The sequence below is a fragment of the Manis pentadactyla genome, chromosome X, assembly GCF_030020395.1.
Source record: "Manis pentadactyla isolate mManPen7 chromosome X, mManPen7.hap1, whole genome shotgun sequence".
Lineage (NCBI taxonomy): Eukaryota > Metazoa > Chordata > Mammalia > Pholidota > Manidae > Manis > Manis pentadactyla.
The window spans coordinates 66,689,106-66,712,264 of record NC_080038.1 but is presented as its reverse complement, the minus strand read 5'-3'; the positions used below and the strand labels follow the sequence as shown (position 1 = coordinate 66,712,264).

The window sequence follows — 23,159 nt, the reverse complement described above, 5'->3', positions numbered from 1 at the left end:
TAAGTAGTGGCTTTGATGGGCTTGCCCAGTTAGTGGGAAGGGGCAAGGAAGGTAGTCTTAAATAAGCACTAGGCAATTTCTTAATGTTTTCCCATTATGATAATGAAAAAAGATCTTGAAATATTCAGACTGCAGCAGAGAGTAAAGAACTTAACCTCTCCCTTTCCCATTCTCCCATATTTTGCAGATGGGAAAATTAGATATCTTGCCCAGTACTATATATAGCTAGTTGATGCAGAAAATGGATTTGAATCCAGGTCAGTACTGTGTCTTTTACCCACAGCTTCCTCTTGATTCCCTGTAAGTCCGAGGAGGTCATGTGAGATAAATGTTCTTATTCCACACCGCAAGATTTTTATAATAGCCTCTGATTTGTGCTTCACTGGTGAAAGAAATTTCTCTAGTATAAAACTTGATTATGCATAAAATCATCTGGGAGACTTGTTAAAAAATGTAGATTTCCTGGGCAACCAGAAGCCTTGTCATTGGTCAAGACCAACACTTACCTGACCTACTGAGTCTTCCTGCCCAGTAGGTTCATCAGTAAGCCAGAGTAAATCACTGCTGCCATAGATGTCCTTGCAAGGCAGTTGGGAGGCCTTGATAAGTTATTGGTAGTTTGGGTGGGGTTCCCCATTTCATGGTAGAGAGGAGATGGTTGTGATGTAGTACTTCACCCCTTCCTTCAGCAGACTTCTGACAGTTATTAAGAGCTTACTAAGTGCTAGAGATTGTTCTAGATATTAACAAAGTGCTGCCTTCATGGAACTTTCATTCTTGTGAGAATAGACAAAGAAATAAATACTGGTAAGTGTGGAATGTATTTTAAGTGTTATATTGGAAGTTTTTCCATTATGATGTGAAAATTACATTAAAAATAGCTGGGTTGCGCTAAGCAACAGCTTGTGTTTTTTTCCACCACCTCCTATTCTTCCTTTTAATACCTGCCACTGTCTCTCAGTGCTGACCAAGCTGAATATGAGAAGGTCATGGATGATGAAAGTAGTCTTTTTCCTTTTTATAACCTCTTACGAGGCTGAATTGTAAAGGGTATCTTTTAAAAGCATTTTACAGAAGTCTACCAGATCTTCCACATGTGTGAACAGGCAGAAGAGGGAGTCCTCTCAGTGATTAACACGTGATTAAGGTAAGTAGGGAAAGAAAGGCTGACTTTTCCCTGACTCCTGTCAGTGAGGTTCTTAGAAATGTTTCTAGGGACCAATCCTTTTTTAGATTGTATGGTAAGAATATGTTTAGGTTTTTTTTTAATTCAGGTATGTTTGATATGCAATCTTATATTGGTTTCAAATGTACAACACAGTGGTTCAACAGTTACCCACATTGTTAAATTCTCACCCCCTCTAGTACAGTTACTATCTATCAACAGAAAGATGTTACAGAATCATTGCCTATATTTCTCCATGCTGTACTACCTCCCAGGGACCAATACTTTTAAAGCCTACAGTTTATTCTTTAATACAGCTTTCTTAAAACAGTTGGGGTAGATAATATGCTTACCAAGTCTGTGATCACTCCTTGGAAGATCAGAAGAACTGAAATGGTTCCCAGGTAAACTAGGTGGCATAAACTGCTGTCACAAGTAATGTAAACATGATACTAGTCGTACTCCCCTTCAAGGGAGAGTCTGTTCTTTCAAACCAAACTTGTTGAAAGTTTGTCTTTATTAAACTTAGTAGCTGCATACATGTTGTCAAAAGTCAATTTATGTCAGAGGCTCATTGTTGCAAGAGCAGCCTGTATATAGCACTTTGGCTCAGTAATATGAGGCAGCAGGGTCTTCTAGCTTGGTCTCCTCTTAAACCAATTGGACTAACGTTCATTTTTGGCTTCTCAGGATCAGCCCCCTAATCGGCTTCAGGGAATACTGAAAAGGTTCGTAATTAAACTAGGCAACATCTGTCTTGGGAGAAATATGCAGAGGCTGCCCTACTTTAAGCTAGTAGCACCTCCATCCAGAGTTAATGCCTGAAGGCCAGATCATTCTCTGGTATCTGCCATTTTTCATGAAAGTAATAAAGAAAACCATTTCCCATGAGAATGGTCTTGAGATGGTGCCTTCACAGAATAATGTTCCTTATACAGGCTCTGGAGTAGTGTATGGATAATTCCTACTGACAGAATTAGGTAATTAGTCTGCACAGGGAACCTTATGATATAAAAGTTGGCTTTACCCTGAGGAGAAGCCTGGAATAGTCCTTGATACAAAGGGAATCCCTTTATTCTCCATCCTCCTCCACAACTGATTTTGAAATGACCTTGCTCACATATAGGGATAAGAATGTTAGCACGCTGTTAAAAAAAAAAGTCCTCCTATCTTTCCATATTGGCCAAAATAGGTTATATAAATCTGACTTTTGCGGTCTGAATTCCAGTTCTTTCTCTAGTTCTTCCATATCCCTGTTATCCATCCTCCTTTCCTTTTGTGACAACAGGTCTGTTGTTTTCTTCTGCCTTTCTCTTTACGCTAGTCATCTAGCACCCACACAACTTTTGAAAATTTCCTTTCTAAAGTCATATAATAATAATAGCACTTATCAGTTATAAGTGCTTTTATGTTCTAAAGTTTTTACACATTTGTTGTCTCATTTTAACTTAACATTAAAAGTAGGATTTGTTCCTACTTTACAGGTAATAAAACTGAGAATCAGAGAGGTGATGTCACCAACATAAAACAGGGAGCCAGTGATGGAGCTGTATGTGTCACACTCCAAGATCTAAACAACCTTAATATACTCTAAGCACTGGAACATGGTGAGGACATTCTTAGTTCCTGGGACCTTCTGCCTCCTGGGCTCTCATCACTGTCTTCTTCCAGTACATAGGGGCTCATGTGAAAAGTTCATTGTCAAAGGGAGATTCAGATGTGCAAGAGAGATGTTGTGAGGTATGTGTAGGTCCCTTAAATTTTAGGGATGACCACTTTAGATAGAGGAGCATTTATTTTTCTCTAACACAGCCATTTACCATTTGTTTATCTTTGTCTTCCCACCTTTTATTATTACCCCCAACCTCTTGCATGATGTTTATATTGGAGAGTTTCTATGAGGTTATACTTCAGCACCAAACCAAAAGGAATCACAAGTCAAAGTCACAACTAAAAATCCCATCACTTGTAGAGTGTTAACTCCAGTGCAGGTACGTCAGGGACTAGAGCAGCCTGCCGTGCAGGTCATCACGTCCTGGCTGTAATTCCATATATACTTGGGTTCTGTTAGCAAACAATACTGATAAAATTACTTTTGGTTCATATCAAGTGGAAACAAGAGTACTGTCAGTTAATACTTCAATAAATTTTATTGTCGGGAAGCTAATAATATCTAGGTAGTTAGCATAGACCAAGAGTTGGCAAACTATGGCCCACATACCAGCTGCCTGTTTTTAGAAATGAAGTTTTATTGGAACACAGTCCTGCTCATTCACTGTTGTCCATGGCTGCCTTTCATGCTACAGCAGAGCTGAGTAGTTGTGAAGGGACTGTATGGTCCGCAGAGCATGAAATGTTACCATCTGGCCCTTCACAGTTTCCCAACTCCTGTCATAGGGCTAAATGTACTATGTCTATAAATCCTTGCCCCAAATCCATTTTCTTTTCTGTGGGACTTGGATTTACAGCTGATCCTAGAAAGTATGGCAATTCACTGTAATCAGTTTGCCTCTGAATTTCTTCCCACTCAAATTATGCTCACCAAGAAAGCATGTTCACAAATTGAGCTATATATACAGAGCTATGTTTTATATGCCGCATTGTAGTTATTCATTTATCCTGTATGATTCCCCCATTAATTCCCCTCTTTTCAGGAATAACTTTTAAAATTGAGCTGCTCTCAAATATGGAAAAAGTTACAACTCACGTTTCCTAATTATGACTTTACCCTAATTTTAATTCATCTCCCCCTTTGTGGCATGAAAGCAGCCATAGACCATATGGAAACAAATGAGCAGGGCTGTGTTCCAGTAAAACTTCATTTACAAAAAGAGGTAGGAGCCTGGAGTCAGCCCATGGGCCGTAGCATGCCATCTCTGCTCTCTGGTTTACATACACAAATGAAGACGTTAGAACAAAGACTGAGGTGGTGTGTTAAAGCAAACATTCAGAGGGATATTTACTCAGCATGTGCATAATACAATAATAATAACAGCTATACTTGAATTAGCACTAGAAAGTGTCTTGTGATCCATGTGTTGTATGCACAACTTCATAGTCTTAGATATTGGCTTGAGTTCTTGGTAGAGTGATAGAATCTTCATGGGCCATGTTCCTACCATCCCTTAGAGGATCCTCTTCCTTGCCACAGGTCTGTCCTTGCATAGCTTAAAAGTGACTTTGTCTTTATGTTATTTCTTACCCTTACATTATCATAAGGATATGTTCTTTTTTTAAAAATTTTTTTATTAAGGTATGATTAATATACACTCTTATGATGGTTTCACATGAAAGAACAGTGTGGTTACTACATTCACCCACATTATCAAGTCCCCACCCATACCCCAATGCAGTCACTGTCCATCAGTGCAGCAAGTTGCCCGAGATCTACTATGCCCCTTCTCTGTGATACACTGTTCTCCCCGTGATCCCGCACACCATGTGTACTAAACATAATACCCCTCAGTCCCCTTCTCCTTCCCTCCCCACCCACCCTCCCACACCCCACCCCTTTGGTAACCACTGGTTCATTCTTGGAGTCTCTCAGTCTGCCACCATTTTGTTCCTTCAGTTCTGCTTCATTGTTATACTCCACGAATGAGGGAAATCATTTGGTACTTGTCTTTCTCTTCCTGGCTTATTTCACTGAGCATAATGTCCTCCAGCTCCATCCATGTTTTTGCAAATGGTAGAATTTGTTTCTTTCTTATGGCTGAATAGTATTCCATTGTATATATGTACCACATCTTCTTTATTGATTCATCTACTGATGGACACTTAGGTTGCTTCCATATCATGGCTATTGTAAACAGTACTGTGATGAACATAGGGGTGCATATGTCTTTTTGAATCTGAGAAATTGTATTCTTTGGGTATATTCCAAGAAGTGGGATTCCAGGGTCAAATGGTATTTCTATTTTTAGTTTTTTGAGGAACCTCCATATTGCTTTCCACAATGGTTGAACTAGCTTACATTCCCACCAGCAGCGTAGGAGGGTTCCCCTTTCTCCGCATCCTCACCAACATTTGTTGTTCTTAGTCTTTTCGATGCTGGCCATCCTTACTGGTGTGAGGTGATATCTCATTGTGGTTTTAATTTGCATTTCCCTGATGATTAGTGATGTGGAGCATCTTTTCATGTGTCTGTTGGCCATCTGAATTTCTTCCTTGGAGAATCGTTTCTTCATATCCTCTGCCCATTTGTTAATCGGGTTATTTGCTTTTTGGGTGTTGACCCCTTGTCGGATATGTTATTTTCAAATATATTCTCCCATACTATAGGATGCCTTTTTGTTTTGTTGATGATGTCCTTTGCCATACAAAAACTTTTTAGTTTGATGTAGTCCCATGAGTTCATTTTTGCTTTTGTTTCCCTTTCTCGAAGAGATGGGTTCAGGAAGAAGTTGCTCATGCTTATATTCAGGAGATGTTTGCCTATGTTGTCTTCTAAGGGTTTTATGGTTTCATGACTTACATTCAAGTCTTTAATCCACTTTGAGTTTACTTTTGTGTATGGGGTTAAACAATAATCCAGTTTCATTCTCTTGCATGTAGCTGTTCAGTTTTGCCAACACCAGCTGTTGAAGAGGCTGTCATTTCGCCATTGTATGTCCATGGCATAAGGATATGTTCTTATCCTTACATTATCAGCTCCAGTATTTACCTTCTTCACCAGCATGTGTCTTCTATCTTATTTAGGTCCATAAATGAATCTAATACAGAGGTTACTTTGGATATAATCACTACCCTAACAGTAAAGGTCGGGAGCTGTTGTTTTGGTGATTTGCTATGTAAAACCTTAAATTTGGCTTTCAGGATTAGGAAGACTTCATCTTTCCATTGATATCTCAAAATGTGATCTGGACAAAGGAACGTGTATTTCGGTCAAGTAAGTTGTTGAACATGGAAGTAAATACTTTTCTTTGACCTTTTGTTGTATTTGTAATATTTAATAGCTTTCCTAATAATGAAGCTACCTTGCATTTGTAGAAGAAAGTTGAATTAGATTTGCTAAATTTGCTAGTTTTAATGTTACTTTCTATTTCTTCTTTAACTATTTTGGTTCTATGTTCAAAAGTGAGTTTTGGTTGGGGTGGCAGTCTTTGTCAACTGTTGAAGTTAGGGTCATTAATGAAGTCTTGTTGCCCAATCTTTTAAATTTTGTAGACGTCAAACTTGTACCATGCCATTAAATATGCTTTAATTATGCCTTTTAAAAATTGGCACATAATATACCACTGCTTGAATATAAAAATTTTATTGTATCTGATATTTGGGCCCTTGTTTAATTATTACCTTTTAATTTTGTGTAAATAATGCTTATATGAACATCTCTAGATAAATCTTTGCATGTATACGTGTTTCCTAAGACTGGATTAAATGAACAATTACTCTAGTAGTATATGAGAATGCTCATTTTTTCTCATATTCTCACCAATACACTATGTTACAGTTTTTTAAAAATCTGCCAATTCCAAAGGTGAAAAGTAGTTTCTCTTGGTGTTTTAGTTTTTATTTCTTTGATTCCTAATGAGGTAGAAAAATTGAAATTTTTTCTTGCGTCTTATTTTTGAGTCTCTTTTTCACACTGCTTTTTAATCTACCATATATTGTACATATTTTCCCCAATTTGGCATTGAAATTGTTAATTTTTATGTAGCTCAAATATCTTTGTTTATTCTCCACTTGCATTTCACAATGAAGGTAAATATGTCTTCTTACAGTTCATAATTTTTTAGTTTACTTTTAAATACAAGTCTTTTCTTTTGTGGATCTCTTTCGTGTGTGGCATGTAACTAATTTTTCTAAATGCCCAGCACATTCAAGGTTCAGGGGCTTATAATAAAGGTACTCATGGGGATCTCAACAGAAGTTTCAGAATCTTTTGTCCAGTTCTCTGTTCTTTTTTCCCTAATTGAAGTATCGCTGATATACAGTCTTACAGTGGTTTCAAGTATATAACACAGTGGTTCAGCAGTTACCCGTATTATTAAATCCTTACCCCCATTAGTGCAGTTACTATCTGTCAACATAGGAAGATGTTACAGAATCATTGACTATATTCTCCATGCTCTACTACCGTCCCTGTGACCAGTCTATATTATGATTGAGATTTTTTGTGCCCCTTTATTACCCACCCCAACCCCTCCCTCATGGTAACCACCAGTCACTTCTCAGTGTCTGTGACTCTACTGCTGTTTTGTTTCTTCTGTTTTGCTTTGTTGTTATACTCCACAAATGAGTGAAATCATATGGTATTTGTCTTTCTCCCCCTGGCTTATTTCACTGAGCACAGTACCCTCCAGGTCCATCCATGTTTTTCCAAATAGGAGGATTTCTTTTCTTTTTATGGTTGAATAATATTCCATTATGTATATGTACCACTTCTTTATGGATTCATCTATTGATGGACACTTTGGTTGCTTCCATATCTTGGCTATTGTAAATAATATGGTGATAAGTATAGGGGTGCATCTGTCTTTTCAAATCAGGGATTTTGTTTTCTTCAGGTGAACTCCTAGAAGTAGAATTACTGAGTCAAATGGTATTTCTATTTTTTTGTTTTCTGAGGAACCTCCAGAGCTGCTTTCCACAGCAGCTGTACCAGTGCTCTGCTTTTAACATGACTTAAATGTTATCTCTGCCTGTTTCTGTGTGTATCTTCTCAGTTTTGCTACCATTTGCCTATGCTGTCCTCTGTGACAGGGTTTGGCAAACTTTTTCTGTAAAGGGCCTGATTGTAAATAATTTAGACTTTGTGGGTCATACATGGTTTCTGCCATGTGGCATGAAAGCAGCCATAGACAATACATGTGTGTACGGCTGTGTTCCAACAAGACTGTATTTATAAACAAAGATGGTGGCTGGATTTGGCCCATGGGCTGTAGTTTGCCAATACCTTCTCTGACATTTTACTTTTACACCTTCTGCTTTCATAGTTTCTACTTGGCATGCCTCTCATCTCCCCTCTTAACCTCTTACAGCATTTTGTCACCTCCAGTCTCTGCTACTGATGACCTGTTTCTGTCCATATTTCACAATTTTAAGTTTCTGAGAGTACAGGTGGTGGCCAGATGGCATGCTTTGCATTATTAGTCATTTGTATGTTCTGGGATGTGAAAGTGACTTACTTAACTGTTTGCTTTATTTGCTTCAACGTAACCTATTCCAAATGGTTCCATTCCTTTTGAGGGTCTGTTCCTTGCAATCCAAATTTTATTTTTAAGAAGTGGGCTCATTAGGATCAGTTTAAGAAGTTTATAGATCTCAACTCTTGCGGTATCATTAATGGGATTCAACTTATTTCTCTAGTTTGCTGCCTGTCACCTTCTTACAACTGCTTTTCTCAAAGTCTGTCTTCCTCTAGCTACTGAATATTTAAAGGTTTTTTTCTTATTCATAATTTGAGCTTTTACAACCTCTATAGGCATGGCCTTCATTCTACCTCATCTTTCTCTTTGCAGACTATCTGCTTTAGCTGTTGTTCTCTATGCCTGCCTAGTTGTCATTAAATTGAGAATCGGATTGTCTGTGGGTTGTTAAGTTTTCTGAGACTACAGAGGTAGCAGTGTTCCTTGGTAGGTCTAGGACACTTTCCCCACATTGATTGCTATGTGCAAACGTTTTTCTTTTTGTTTAGACTAACACAGTTCAGCTATCATAAATATATCCTTGCTCAAAAACTAGAAGGCATCCCAGTCATGGGACATCAGAAATATCACACCTGACCATCTTTGGAAGTGACACTTTCACAAAACTGTATAGTCTACTTTTCTTACACCCTTGAGTCTTTTCCTGCTGCCAACTGGCTTCCTCCTCCTCTATTCTTTATCCTGTTGCTGATGGATAGTTTCTGCTTCTTTTTAGCTTCTGAATCCTGTGCTTACAACTTGCTCTTAAATCCTTCATGATTATTATGTAGGCTGTGGTATGTTCTTTCATTGCATATCCATTCATTTCAGCTGCCGAATTTCTGTTCCTCTGTTTTTCCCCGGTTCTAAGTTGAATCTGATTTTCTCACCTTACCCTTTTTTTGGGGACAGCTTTCATGTCATGACAAGTCATAGGCTGTTGACCAGTTTGTGGATGTCTCTCCTTGGTTCAGATCCTTATATTCTTGATTTGACCGGCCATGGATTAGAGGAGGGATCGTTGGTCACAAGAAGACTTTCTCAGACAGGCTTCTTTGCAGTACTGTTTCCTTTAGAAGGATTTTGGGCTTGGGCAACATGATGAAACTATATTCTCTTTGGTTTAGCTCCCTAAAGCTGCATCTACCAAGTCTCTCCAATCTTACCTTCTGGTGGGTATAAAGTCTAAATTCCATGATGTCACAAACTGGTTTGTACAACATCTTTAAAACAGGGGATTTTTCCACAAGATCATAGCCATTTTCATCCATAGCCCTAAATTGCATTTCTCCTGAGGGCTGTTCTGCTTTTTATGTTTGGTTAGGCACTTCTGATTGCTAGAAACAAATTTTCCAGTAAGCTAATGACAGGTTATTGGCTGGCCACTCATGGAGAGATAATGATGACTGGGATCACATAAAATTACAAATATAGGGGGACCTTAATATGGTTATGCTTCTTAGGGATGGGACTTAGGTCCAGAGAAGCTGTAGGAAACTCAGCAGCAGGAGTTTGTGGATATTTGTGTTAGAATTGTGCCATTTATGACACAGCTACTCACTCTTGCTGCTTATCTTCTGTGTCTTATTTCTCTCTTATTTTTACAACTATTGTTTTGCCTGTCCACCTGGTTTTCTTTTTTCTCCACCTCATAGCTTATCCATAGGTTCTGCTAACTTAGGACTTCTTCACCTTTGTAATAAATTTTGCTTGCTTGTGGCCCTCATGGCCTCACCTCTGCGTTGTGTTGGCCTGCTGTATATCCTTTCAGCTTCAGTTCCCTTTGCTAACTATGAATACTTTTGATAGCCCAATTCTAATTCCTGAGAACACAAATTTACTAGGCCTGACTTATCCCAGCTTATTTAGTTAGGTATTTATATACCAACAGTAGCAGTTTGTGAGTCTTTACTTTCCTGTTTTTCAGTTCATGGAATGATTGTACTCAGTCTCTGCTTTTCTCACTCTGCTTCATATATTCTAGCTTCTTATGCATTAGCAACTGGCTTCTCCACTCTTTATTTCAGTAGTTGCAATCACAAATGCCTGTAGGGTCCAGATGGGGTAAACGTGTAAGATGGTTCTGATATTTATTTTCTTCATTTTTGAAACATTGCTTAGTGTTTGTGTGTGTTTAATCGACTTTTGATAGAGACATTGGAAAAGAGATTCTCTGCTCCTAAAAAATAAGAGTGCAAATGTGGTGGCAGAGAACCGCTGATGCTCTTAAGGGGTATTGGTATGCATTATTTGGAATTGTGGTCCACTGGAATATGCACCTTTCATTCAAAGGAGAAGGCTGTTACTCCATGGCTTCTGCTGATTGTTGCCCGGTGGAAATGCAGTCCAATATTGACAGGATTTCTAGCTCTTTACAAGGAGCCTGATTTTGAGCTGTGTTAGCTTAAAAAAATTTTTTAATGCACCAGGCCAACACAATATGTTTATAAATGCTTTAATAACCTCATAGCTTCTGCTTCTTCATAATATTGACTTACTTGTAGTGTTAGCTTTTTCCCATGTGGCCTGAAATATGGGTGTGTAGCACTACCCATTCAACTCTGCCTGAGGGCCGGCAGTTTCCCTAGGGTAGTGTTTTAAACTAGGTCACTATTTTGAATGTAATTGTATAGCTTAGTGTAGACTAGATTAGGAAAGAATAGATTAAGATAGAATAGAAATAAAATAAGAAAATACTAGACTCCATCTGGGAAGGGGTAAATACTGAGCTAAAGTTTTGTTCCAGCTATATGTTTATCTGTGTATCTTTGGTCCAATGTAAGTGTATTTCTTACTGTGGATTAAACAACTTTACAAGACACTACGTGAAACATTGTGAGCCAATTGGCATCCTGTGGACTAGATTCTTCCTGTAGATAGGTCTTCTTTGGCTCATACAGGGTGTTTCTTAAAAATTTGGTGGTTGCTGGGGGCTTGGGGGAGGGGGAAAATGAGGATTTGTTTCATAGGTATAGAGTTTCAGTTTTGCAAGATGAAAAAGGCCTGGAGATTTATTGCTCAACAATGTGAATATACTTAATGCTACTCAACTGTACGTTTAAAATTGGTTGAGATGGTAAAAGTAAAACAGAGAACAAGAATAGTCCATTAAACAAAGTTGACACAGTCATCAGACTACTATCCTTGGGTATATTAAAAATTAAACATCTTCAAATTTTAAAAAAGGTGCACGACCATCTTTGGTGCAACCTTCCATTTTTGTATATCAGGTGTCCACAAACTGTGGCCTCACACTTGGTTTTTTACAGCCTATGCGTGAAAAATGGTGTTTATATTTTTTAATGGTTGAAAAAAATCAAAAGAATAATATTTCATGACATGTGAAAATTACGCAAAATTCAAATTTCAGCTTCATTGAAACACAACCACACATCATGTATTATCTGTGACTAAAGGGGCAGAGTAGGGTAGTTGTGACAAACCATATGGCCTGCAAAACCTTCAACATTTACTACCTGGCCTTTAACAGAAAAACTTTGAAGTTGCTCTCTTGTAGCAGTAGCCAGATCCTCAGAGCCTCCAGTTGTTGATGACTTTAAATGCCTATAATTAGTAGCTTTGTCATGGACTACAGGTGGCTATTATCATTCTATTCTGTGTTGGGTTGGGGGGGATTTCCACTTCCTTATTTCCTACTGTGACACCCTAACCTATTCCAGAAAACTCGTGTTCTTGGCAGCTTGGTTGTAGCTGGAATCCAGTTAGCAGTTTGGTATTGTAGGCTCTTTTGTTTTCAAGTAACAGACTCCTCTGTTCTCTCTTCTTTTCTTCACCTCATAGCTTATTCATAGGTTCTGCTAACTTAGGGCCTTGCCTTTGTCATGAAGTTTGCTTGCTTGTGGCTCTCCATGGCCTCACCTGTGCGTTGTGGTAGCCTGCTGTGCATCCTTCCAGCTTCAGTTCCCTTTGCTAACTGTGATTATTCTTTTTTTTATTAAGGTGTGATTGATATATACTCTTATGAAGGTTTCACAAGAAAAAACAATGTACTTACTACATTTACCCATATTATCAAGTCCTCACCCATACCCCAATGCAGTCACTGTCCATGAGTGTAGTAAGATGCCACAGATCCACTATGTGCCTTCTCTGTGCTACACTGTTTTCCCTATGATCCCCCACACCATGTGTACTAAACATAATACCCCTCAATCCCCTTCTCCCTCCTTCCCCACCCGCCCTCCCACACACCTCCCCTTTGGTAACTACTAGTTCATTCTTGGAGTCTCTGAGTCTGCCGCCATTTTGTTCCTTCAGTTCTGCTTCATTGTTATACTCCACAAATGAGGGAAATCATTTGGTATTTGTCTTTCTCCACCTGGCTTATTTCATTCACTGAGAATAATGTCCTCCAGCTCTATCCATGTTGTTGCAAATGGTAGAATTTGTTTCTTTCTTATGGCTGAATAGTATTCCAGTGTGTATATATACCACATCTTTATCCATTCATCTACTGATGGACACTTAGGTTGCTTCCATATCTTGGCTATTGTAAAAAGTGCAGCGATAAACATAGGGGTGCATTTGTCTTCTTGAATCTGAGAAATTGTATTCTTTGGGTAAATTCCAAGGAGTGGGGTTCCCGGGTCAAATGGTATTTCTATTCTTAGTTTTTTGAGGAACCTCCGTATTGCTTTCCACAATGGTTGAACTAGCTTACATTCCCACCAGCAGTGTGGGAGGCTTCTCTTTTCTCTGCATCCTGGCCACCATTTGTTGTTCTTAGTCTTTTGGATGGTGGCGATCCTTACTGGTGTGAGGTGATACCTCATTGTGGTATTAATTTGCATTTCCCTGATGATTAGTGATGTGGGGCATCTTTTCATGTGCCTGTTGGCCATCTGAATTTCTTCTTTGGAGAACTGTCTCTTCATATCCTCTGCCCATTTTTTAATTGGGTTATTCGCTTTTTGGGTGTTGAGCCGTTTCAGTTCTTTATATATTTTGGATGTTAACCCCTTGTCAGATATGTCATTTACAAATATATTCTCCCATACTGTAGGATGCCTTTTTGTTCTGTTGATGGTGTCCTTTGCTGTACAGAAACTTTTTAGTTTGATGTAGTCCCATGAGTTGATTTTTGCTTTTGTTTCCCTTGCTCGAGGAGATGCGTTCAGGAAGAAGTTGCTCATGCTTATATTCAGGAGATGTTTGCCTATGTTGTCTTCTAAGAGAGGATGGTTTCATGACTTACATTCAAGTCTTTGATCCATTTCGAGTTTACTTTTCTATGATTATTTTTGATAGCCCAATTCTAATTCCAGCCTGGCACTCTGGAGCACCCATGGCTATGCATGGCGAGCCTCTAAGTTAGACAAGGATCCAGAAAAAGAAAATTCTGTATTTGAATAAAGATAATTTTAAAAATGAAAAAAACCAAGTTCAGTTTCCTCTTTGAGGAAAATGGTTTGAGGATTGGAAATGGTTCCAAGACATAGCTGGAAATGTTGGCAACAGGGGTTTGTATCATTTATCACATTTGCCACCTTTAACATCTTTTTGTAAAAATAAAAATTATATTGAAGATATACAATATGATTTGATATATATGGTGAATGATTACTGTACTCACACATCAAACTAATTAACTTACCTTCTACGTAGTTACTTTTTTTTCCTAAGAGCTCCTGGAATCTACTCTCAACAAATTTGCAGTATTCAGTACAGTAGTAACTGAAGACAGCATGCTGTACATCACATCTTAATTCCCTTTGTCTTTGCTTTTTTGCCTTCCTTGTCACTTACTAAAGTTTTAGTTTATTTCCTAGCTTTGTTTGTATTCTACTTCCTCACAAATTTTCAATTACTCATCACTAAACCATGCTTATTGCTTTGAGTCCTCAACTCTGTGTCATGTTTCCCAACTCTGTCCTTTTAAGGTTCACATCTCTCTGCTATGGGCCTTACTCCTTCCATTTCACAAACTTGATTCCTCAGTGCAAGATTTTCAGTAGCTTAGCTTACCTCTGCTTGGGTAGTCACTTTTTGAGTCATGCAGTATCACAGCATTTGGGTTGTGTCCCACACCTGGTATATTCTGCTTTGGAATGTACAGGTTAGAACAGGTCATATTTAAAAATTCACTGCTGTCCAGAACTGCCCCTTCTCTAGAACTATGGGTGTTTACCTTACATGGCCTATGAGCTTGGCCATAACTTGATTCATATGTGTTTGTATTGCATTTCTGCATCTTGACTTCTAAGGACATATGCCCCTCCTCATTTCTGAAGATGCTTCTGTATACTTTTCCAACTCTTAACTCAAGCGGGAGTATTGGAGAGTAACAAAGTCACAGCCAGATGCTGTAGTCTGAAGGAATATCATGAGGCCATTTTGGTAATTTACCTGCCAATTTCAGAAGCATCCACCTGTCTTGTCATCTTCCTTGGCCACTTGAATTTTTTCTGTTGTTGTTATTGTGCCAAAACTTACCTTCATTGGATGTGTGTGGTCCTGTTATAATAACTTTGCCATAGTTCCTGTAGGCTCTCAACATTCCAACCTGGATTGTGGTGGAGCTTATCTGCTCCCTACCTCACTACCAAGTAATAACCAGGTCTGAATATTTCAGATTCCTGCCAAAGTTCTGTTCATGGAGCCCAGCTCTGTACTGTTTTCTAAATTACGTAGGATTTCTGGTTTCACAAAATAAGACATAGGCTTAGCTCAAGAAATAGATGTTTATTGTATAGATACACTTGGTAAGATACAGGAAGGTAGGGGATTTCATAGTAATCTTAAGAATAATGTGGCATGGAATTGTATCTGTGGTAGCTCTAGGGACTTAAGCACATGGAGTTTGTGGGCCTTCTCTACTGTGTGATTGACTTGATTCACCTCTTTTCTCCTGCCTTATAATCTGTTTTTTGTCTCATCTTCCTCAGCTTTCATTGCTAATTACCAATAAGAGTCTAGTGGCCTAGTTTATCTTTGTTTGCACAGTGCTTTTTCATGCTTAGACATGTCATAGGTTGCTGACAATGTATGGATTGGTCCCATGACCTGTGCTCAGTGAAGAGGATATGATTATCAGTAATACTGGATAATGTGAAACAAAACCTTGTCCTCAAGGGCTGTTTTACAGCTATGACAAGAAACAGGGGTGATGGTCCTTAGAAGAAAGTGGATGTATGTTAGGGAGGAACCTGAACTGGCATGTTTAGTTTAGTGGTTCTCAAACTTGAGAACCTGTGGTCTAATCCATGTTATGCCATGCCTGTTGGAATGGTAACTGAGCACCATGTCTAGCTGTAGCAGAGACAAAATCATGCTTTCCAAGGTCAGCACCTCATGGTTATATCAGAACTTGCACGTTGTCATCAGAAGAGAAATAACTGTCAAGCTCTGCTGTGCTCATTTCTTTGAAGTTGCTCTAATACAGCCACTACCAGTTAGAGCTTCACCTCACCCTAAATGGTTGCATGTATGAGTCACAAAGGCAATTGTATAATTAATGGCTTTGTCTTGCCATGTAGGGAGGGGTTTGTGTATGATTTTCACTCCACAGTCACACCCTAAAAATTTCAAATATTTTACATTCCTAATGAGGTTCTGTTTCATGCAACTATGTATCTGATACAAATTTCTATAGTAATTTGGCCCTTTTGGCCTCAAGAAATGAGGAATCACTTCAGCCTAACTCATAGGGGTTTACTGTGTGTAAATATGTGGAACAATATGGAAGACTGGAATTTAATGAGAATCTAAATATAGGAACAATATTGAGCATGGAATCTGGATTCAGGCAGCTCTTGGCACCAAAGCAGGTGTTTTTGGATTGTTACACTTGTGCTGCACCACTGACATCACTCAGCCACTCTGCATTTGTTGTTCCTCCTTGCTCTCAGTGGTTCCTTATCAGAGCTGTATATTAGAATAAACTGGGGAACTTTAAAAATGAACCAGGGTGAGCTACTGTGGTTTAATTGGTCTGGAATGGCCCTGGGCATCAGTATTTTTAAAGGTCCTTACCAGTATTCAGGCTTCTTTTGCCATTAATGGGCTTCCCTGACCTTTATTTCTCTAAGTTATAGCTACTGCTTCCTTGTGGTACTCATGAATCCTAGAACCTCATAAATTTGCCTTCTCTTGGCCTTCATGAACTTAGAGAAGAGGCAATGGGCATGACAGCATAATTGAAGTATCTTTCGTAAGGGTTGGCAAACAGTCCAGATAGTAAATACTTTAGGCTTGTGGGCCACACAGTTTCTACTGCAACTATTCACTGGGAGAATCAACCACAGATAATGAAAGTGTGTCTGCAGCCAGATTTGATCTACTGGCTGTAGTTTGCTGATGCTTGGTCTATTCCCTCTTTGTTTATAGTAAAACTTGTTTGTTCTTTCTCAATATTTTCTTAGCTAGTGTTCTCCAATTCATCATTAACTTGAATTTAAGAATTACTTTGTAAATTTCTGCTTTGTTTAAAAAAATTTACTTGGGGATATTGTAATAGTATTTGATTTATAAATTGATTTGGTCAGAATTAACATGTTTGCAACATTTCTTCTTTCTAGAGACATTTATTCAAGTCTTTTTATGTCCTAATAGTCATAATTTTCATCATGTGAATCCCCAATGTTTCTTATGTTATTACATAGGTGTTTATGCCAGATGTAGCCACAATTAGATTTTTCTATTAATTTTAATAACTGGTTATTTTTCATAGCTTATTTTAAATGGAAGTCGTATTTTTCCTGGTTATAAAGCGGTACTTATTATAAGCAACTCAGATAACACAAGATATAAACACTCAAGATAAGCTTATAATTCTATTTCACCTAAAATCACTGTTAAACCTTCGGTGTATAGACCTCTTGAATGTGAGGCTGCCTTTGTCTGACGTTACTGAACATTTATTTTATCTAATTATGTCACCTGTCCAGATTCTGTGCTGATTAAGCAATTGTGTAGTCATAATTTGGCCACAGGAAAAGAATATGCTCTTCATATGGAAATAAGTATTCTGGTTACATTGATGGGTATGTTTCTTATAGAAATTAAGAAATTGGAGTGTCAAAGATCATTTACCTCTCATAATATATCAGCTATAATGAATGCCCTTGTAATTTTTCCTTGCACAGTTGACTCATCATTTCATTACCAACCATGATTTTTAGTCACAGAAGCTGCAGCCCATTCTCTGAGGGCCCTGAAGCATGGTTTGTTCCCATGGAAAAGAACCTGATGAAAGACTGATAATGTGAACATGTTCCTCACAGCAGGCCTCAGTGTAAGTATGCATTTGGAAGTATTAGAGAAGAGAATGCAATAATAAAAATCAGTAGTTACAGTTTGTTAGGAGAAATTCCCTCATTCTGATTGTACCTAGAGAATTACTTTTGTCAGTTCAGAGATAGCATCATGTATATGCTTTGTCTTGGGCCTGAGGCACTGTTGCTGGAAGTTAGCTACAATAGGTCACCAAAGGATTTTTACACTCCTTAAGGTCATCTCAGTAGAAAGAATTGCATGAAGTTTTGTAATTGAAAAACATGTGACTGCTATTAGTAGCCTGGAACTTGGTAGAAATGTCATTAACTGAGAATAGTATAGAAGATATATTTTAACTGAGAATAATAGCTAAATAACTAAAAGAACTTCTGATCCTTAAAAATGTCTCACTGGGAACAAGTCTAGGAAACAAATATATACATATTCTTTTTTTTTTTTTTTGAGAAAGCTCCTCCTGCTCACCCCTGCTGGAAAAAACCGAAAACTTGTGTAGCTAGGAAAATAACAGTATTTTGTTTAAAAATCAGCTTTACATTTTGTTCTAAGTCAGAAGTAGTTACTAAGCTGGGCACTTTACATTCTACAGCTGTGACCTCATTTACTGACAATTCTAATCCAGTGATTTAAAAAAATATGACAGTAATAACCAAAAACCTCCAATTGTTATAATGTAAATATGTATTATATTTAATTATGTTTATAAAAACTAAATTTCGAAACTTGGAGGAAAATAAATTTTGCCTACATAATCTGGTATCTCAATATCAAAAAACAGATGGTGTGTTGGGAGTCATTAGATCCCAAGACTTTCAACATATGAATTGTACTCAACAGCAGCATAGTAAGGATACACAGCCTTTCTAAAATTAGCATAAGGAAAAAAGGCACAGTTGTAGTCTGGAGGAATTCCTGTGCAGCTTCCTTATGCTCTCTTCCTCCCGTGAGTGCATACTCCACAATCAAAATGCAACCTCCTGTGTACAATGTTTCTGCCAGGGAAGTCTGTTAGAGACTCAGCACCCGAGGTTTTTATAGTGGGCTGGTCACATAGGCAGCCACCTTCTGCTTAGCACACACCAAAATTCCAGTCTTCCAGAAGGAAAGTAGGTATTGAGCACAATCCACATTATTAACACAAGCAGTCTAGGCACAGTGAGCCAACCCTACCAGTTAGGGAAAATTTTCTGTCACTGTAGGGAACGTGTACCAGTAAAGTTCCCAGATGCCACCCATGGCCCAGCCTTGCACGCAGGCCTTTCTGGGGATAGTCTCAGGCCTGCTGTGTTAACTCTTTTCTGTGTGCATGGGTCAAATGTATAATAATAGATCAAAATTAGAGCATTCTGTAATTGATCACATTCACACTGTGCTTAAGGGAAGAGGGTGGGCTGGGCCACTTTGCTAAAAGTGATTTTAAATATATAATCTCTGTCCTATTTGGGCACTGTAAAAAAATTTTGGAGAGCCTTTTAGGTCACTCAAAAAGTGACCTATGGTTATTTGTAAAGTATTTTAACAAAATCTGATATATTGGCTGGGTTGGGTTTTTCTCTCTCTTTTTTTTCTCCTCATCCTATTAAAAATAGTTAACTGAGAGAACCTTATTAATTTTAAACTTTGGGTGTCGTGCTATCTGGGCATCAGTTTCTCTTTATAAGAAATTGAAGGACTTGCTGTAACCTCTTTGATGCATTTTCCTGGTAAAGTGAAAAATGTTGAAGTCTATACACCAAAAATGCTCACTTTGGTTATCTTTGAGGCAGGTTTATGTAATTGTCACTTCTTCTGGGATGTTTTGGTTTCTTTGTTTTTTTTTGTTTTCTCCTTAATAAAAATACACTGTGTTGGAAAAAAATTAATCATTTAGTTAGTTGTTACACAGTGAGAGATTGATACTATTCTGACACCAGTTCTCTGACACCACCTGGCCTTCCTGCAATTCAATTCAATTCTGATGCTAACCACCCCGAATTAATGCCAGATCTCACAAGTTAAGGGTATATAGTCTCCCTGAAGACTGGCTGCCCTTCAGGAAGTCATAGGGCCACCTGTACTAATGACCAGCTGGTTTTATTCAAGGGGTCTCATAACCATCTCAGGTTCATTAATTTGCTAGCATAATTTCCAAAACTCTCTAAAAGCACCATACTTAGAATTACAGGGCTTTTTGTTTGTTTGTTTGTTTGTTTGTTTTAATAAAGGATACAACTCAGGAACAGCCAAGTGAATGAGATGCGTAGGACAAGTTCTGGGAGGATGCTGGATAAGTTGCTTCCATGTTCTGTCCCCTTGGACTCAGGACATGTCATCTTCCTGGCATATTGAATTGTTCACCAATCATAGCTCCTTGAGCCCTGGGTGCCCAATAAGACCTGGGGGTCTTATTATGTCATTGGCCACTGGATTAAAGTTCAGTCTACAGTACCCCACACACACACCCCAAACCCTCCACCCCACCCCAGAGTTCTGGGGGGTGGAGCTGAAAGTTCTAACCTTCTTTTCATATGCTTGGTCTTTCTGGCATGGCCATCCTTGCACCCCAGAAACTAAGGGCCCACCTTGAGTCACCTCATTAGCATAAACTCAGGTGTGGTCAAAGGGGGCTTTTTAGGAATAACAAAAGAATACTTCTGTCACTCAGGCTTTTTGGAGCTCTGCTACCCACAGGGAAAACAAAGGCTAGATTTATTGTATTATACATTTTTATATTTTGATCCTGGTTTTGTAAGGTTTTTGTTATGCAGAATGCAAATGATAAATGATAGATATAGTGAGGGAATCATAATTTTGAAAGTCTACAAGGGGTAGTGAGCAGTAGGGATATAGAGATTTTACTGGAAAATCCACCAAGAGAACTAATGAGTTTCTATGCCTCTGGAATGGGAACTAGAAAGCCAACAGGAAATGGAGGCACCTGGAGAAAGAAACCATCTATCTTTCTTTTTTATTAGATAATTATTTTTTATTGAAGGGTAGTTGACACACAGTATTACATTAGTTTCAGGTGTACAACACAGTGATTCAACATTTATATACATGATAATTCTAGGTACTAGCTATCACCATACCAAGTTGTTACAATATTTTGACTATATTCTTTATGCTATACATTACATCCCAGTTACTTATTTATTTTACAATTGGAAGTGTGTATTTTTTTTTTGTGAGGGCATCTCTCATATTTATTGATCAAATGGTTGTTAACAACAATAAAATTCTGTATAGGGGGGGTCAATGCTCAATGCACAATCATTAATCCACCCCAAGCCTAATTTTCATCAGTCTCCAATCTTCTGAAGCATAACGAACAAGTTCTTACATGGAGAACAAATTCTTACATAGTGAATAAGTTACATGGTGAACATTACAAGGGCAGTCATCACAGAAGCTTTCGGTTTTGCTCATGCATTATGAACTATAAACAGTCAGTTCAAATATGAATATTCATTTGATTTTTAAACTTGATTTATATGTGGATACCACATTTCTCTCTTTATTATTATTTTTAATAAAATGCTGAAGTGGTAGGTAGATACGAGATAAAGGTAGAAAACAGAGTTTAGTGTTGTAAGAGAGCAAATGTAGATGATCAGGTGTGTGCCTGTAGACTATGTGTTAATCCAAGCTAGACAAGGGCAATAAAACATCCACGTATGCAGAAGATTTCGCTCAGAACGGGGGGGGGGGGAGGTTCTAAGCCTCACCTCTGTTGATCCCCATTTTCTCACCTGATGGCCCCCCTGTGACTGTGCCTGTCTTAGGTTGTTCCTCCATCTATCTTTCTTTCATTGGCCATGTTTACTCTGTGTTTTTGCTCTATCATCCTCATGCCTCTGACCATGTTGCTCTCTCCTTTGATTCCTTGTGGACTTCTTTACCCAGTAGGTTCTGCTGACTAATAATTTGTTTCTCTGTGAATCTTTAGAGATCCAGTTGTAGTTCTTACTTGGTTATGCATATTTAAAATGAATGCTTGACAGCTGATCATTCTGCTGGCTCTTTCCTGGGCTAGTCAGCTGGGACTTGGAAATTGAAAGTAGTGTAGTAGTAGTCTTGGGCTCACAGACAAAGAATTATCCCTTAGGTAGTAGGTACCAAGGGAGGACAGGCTTATTATAATGGAAAGCACTTCTAAAACAGCATTAAAATGTTTCCACTTTAAAGTGTGCTTTAAATATTAAGGGTATCTATCCTCCTAATACTACCAAAATTCTTAATGTAAAAGATTGATAAATGTCAAGACATAAAATTGAATTGAATTGAATGTATTTAAATCCTTAGCTTTGGGTATATTTTTAGAAAAGAATTCTAAATCCCAAGACCAATTTTTTACTATACTTGCTTATGTATTTTTTTCTTATTTTTCCATGCTTTTATCCTTAATTAATTTTTTTTAAGAGAAAAGGGTTTACTTTTTTCTCTCCCAGCTGTTTAATTATTCTATAGTTAGTCCATCCAAAGCTCACTGATTTGTAAATGCACCTTTATCTTGCTGTGTCTTCAGAGGCCATAAAATAAGATTTATAAATGCAGCTACATAAATAAAATATTTCATGTTAAAATGCATTGTAAATGAAGACAAAAGAAAATGAGAAACTTGGAAACACTTTTGCAACACATATTACTAAGTGCTAATCTCCATTAATGTACAAAAAGCTTCTAAATAAAGACAGTCAAAAGAGGATATTATGCTAAGTGAAGTGAGTCAGAGAAAGATAAACACTATGATTTCACATTTTCTTAACGGTATCATCCTTTTTATTTCTTTAATCTGAAGTTACTTAAGTTGGTGTAATTAAATTGTCTAATACTACTATGGTACATTCATCAAAATTACCCTCTGCCCAGTCCCTGGTAACCTCTAATCTACTTTCAGTTTCTGTGAATTTGCTTGTTTTAGGTACCTCAGATAATTGGAGCAATACAGTACTTGTCCTTTTTTGGTGTTTGGCCTGTTTCACTTAGCATATCTTCAGGGTTCATAAGTATTGTTGCCCTGCCAGAACTTTATTTTCTTATATTAAGGCCAAATGATACTCCATTGTATGTATACACCACATTGTGGTTATCCATTCAGTTTGTTTTTTGTGCCACATTTTGTTTATTCACCACATATGTTGGTACATATTTTATTTATGCACTATCTAATGAAAAGTACTGCTCTAGAAACTGAATGTAATGTTTTTGGTTAACTGTTTCCACATTTTATTAATCTAATTAAGCTGGTCATAGTAAACTGTACAATAGAGAATTATTTAACTCCTGCAATAAAAATCTTGAAATTGGCTCTGGATTATTAAGGTGTAAAACTTCAGTCCACTGGAATTAGGAGGCATTTTTTCAGCACTTTCTACCAAATACAACAATTCCTTCTTCTCATTTAAATACCTCTTAATTATCACATCTACTTTGTTCCATTCTAGGTAGTAGGCCGTTTTATATAATACATTTTTTTAATTTTATAATAGTCTCTTGCTAACACTAGTTCATCTTGACTCAATGCAGAGTAAATATTTACTAGGTATGCATTAACTCAGTTTTAATGCCCAGGAAGTAAATTCTCCTATTATCCTGTATTTTTTCAGCTTAGGTAATTGAGATCAGTTATA

General features: G+C 37.8%; 1 long non-coding RNA gene across 28 annotated transcripts in view; it reads left to right on the top strand.

Annotated features, from left to right (window-relative positions):
* Window positions 1–23,159, top strand: part of LOC118931425 (uncharacterized) — a 61,092-nt gene that overhangs the window by 11,452 nt on the left and 26,481 nt on the right. For 16 of the 28 annotated variants that reach the window (XR_008995162.1, XR_008995141.1, XR_008995137.1 and 13 more), the window contains exons 3-4: window positions 1,065–1,147; window positions 17,436–17,548. This is a non-coding gene — a long non-coding RNA (uncharacterized LOC118931425). Of the gene's footprint in view, window positions 1–1,064; window positions 1,148–1,855; window positions 2,773–5,980; window positions 6,054–17,399; window positions 17,549–23,159 lie in introns of all 28 variants that reach the window. The other 12 variants (XR_008995142.1, XR_008995161.1, XR_008995138.1 and 9 more) reach the window with 9 other exon arrangements.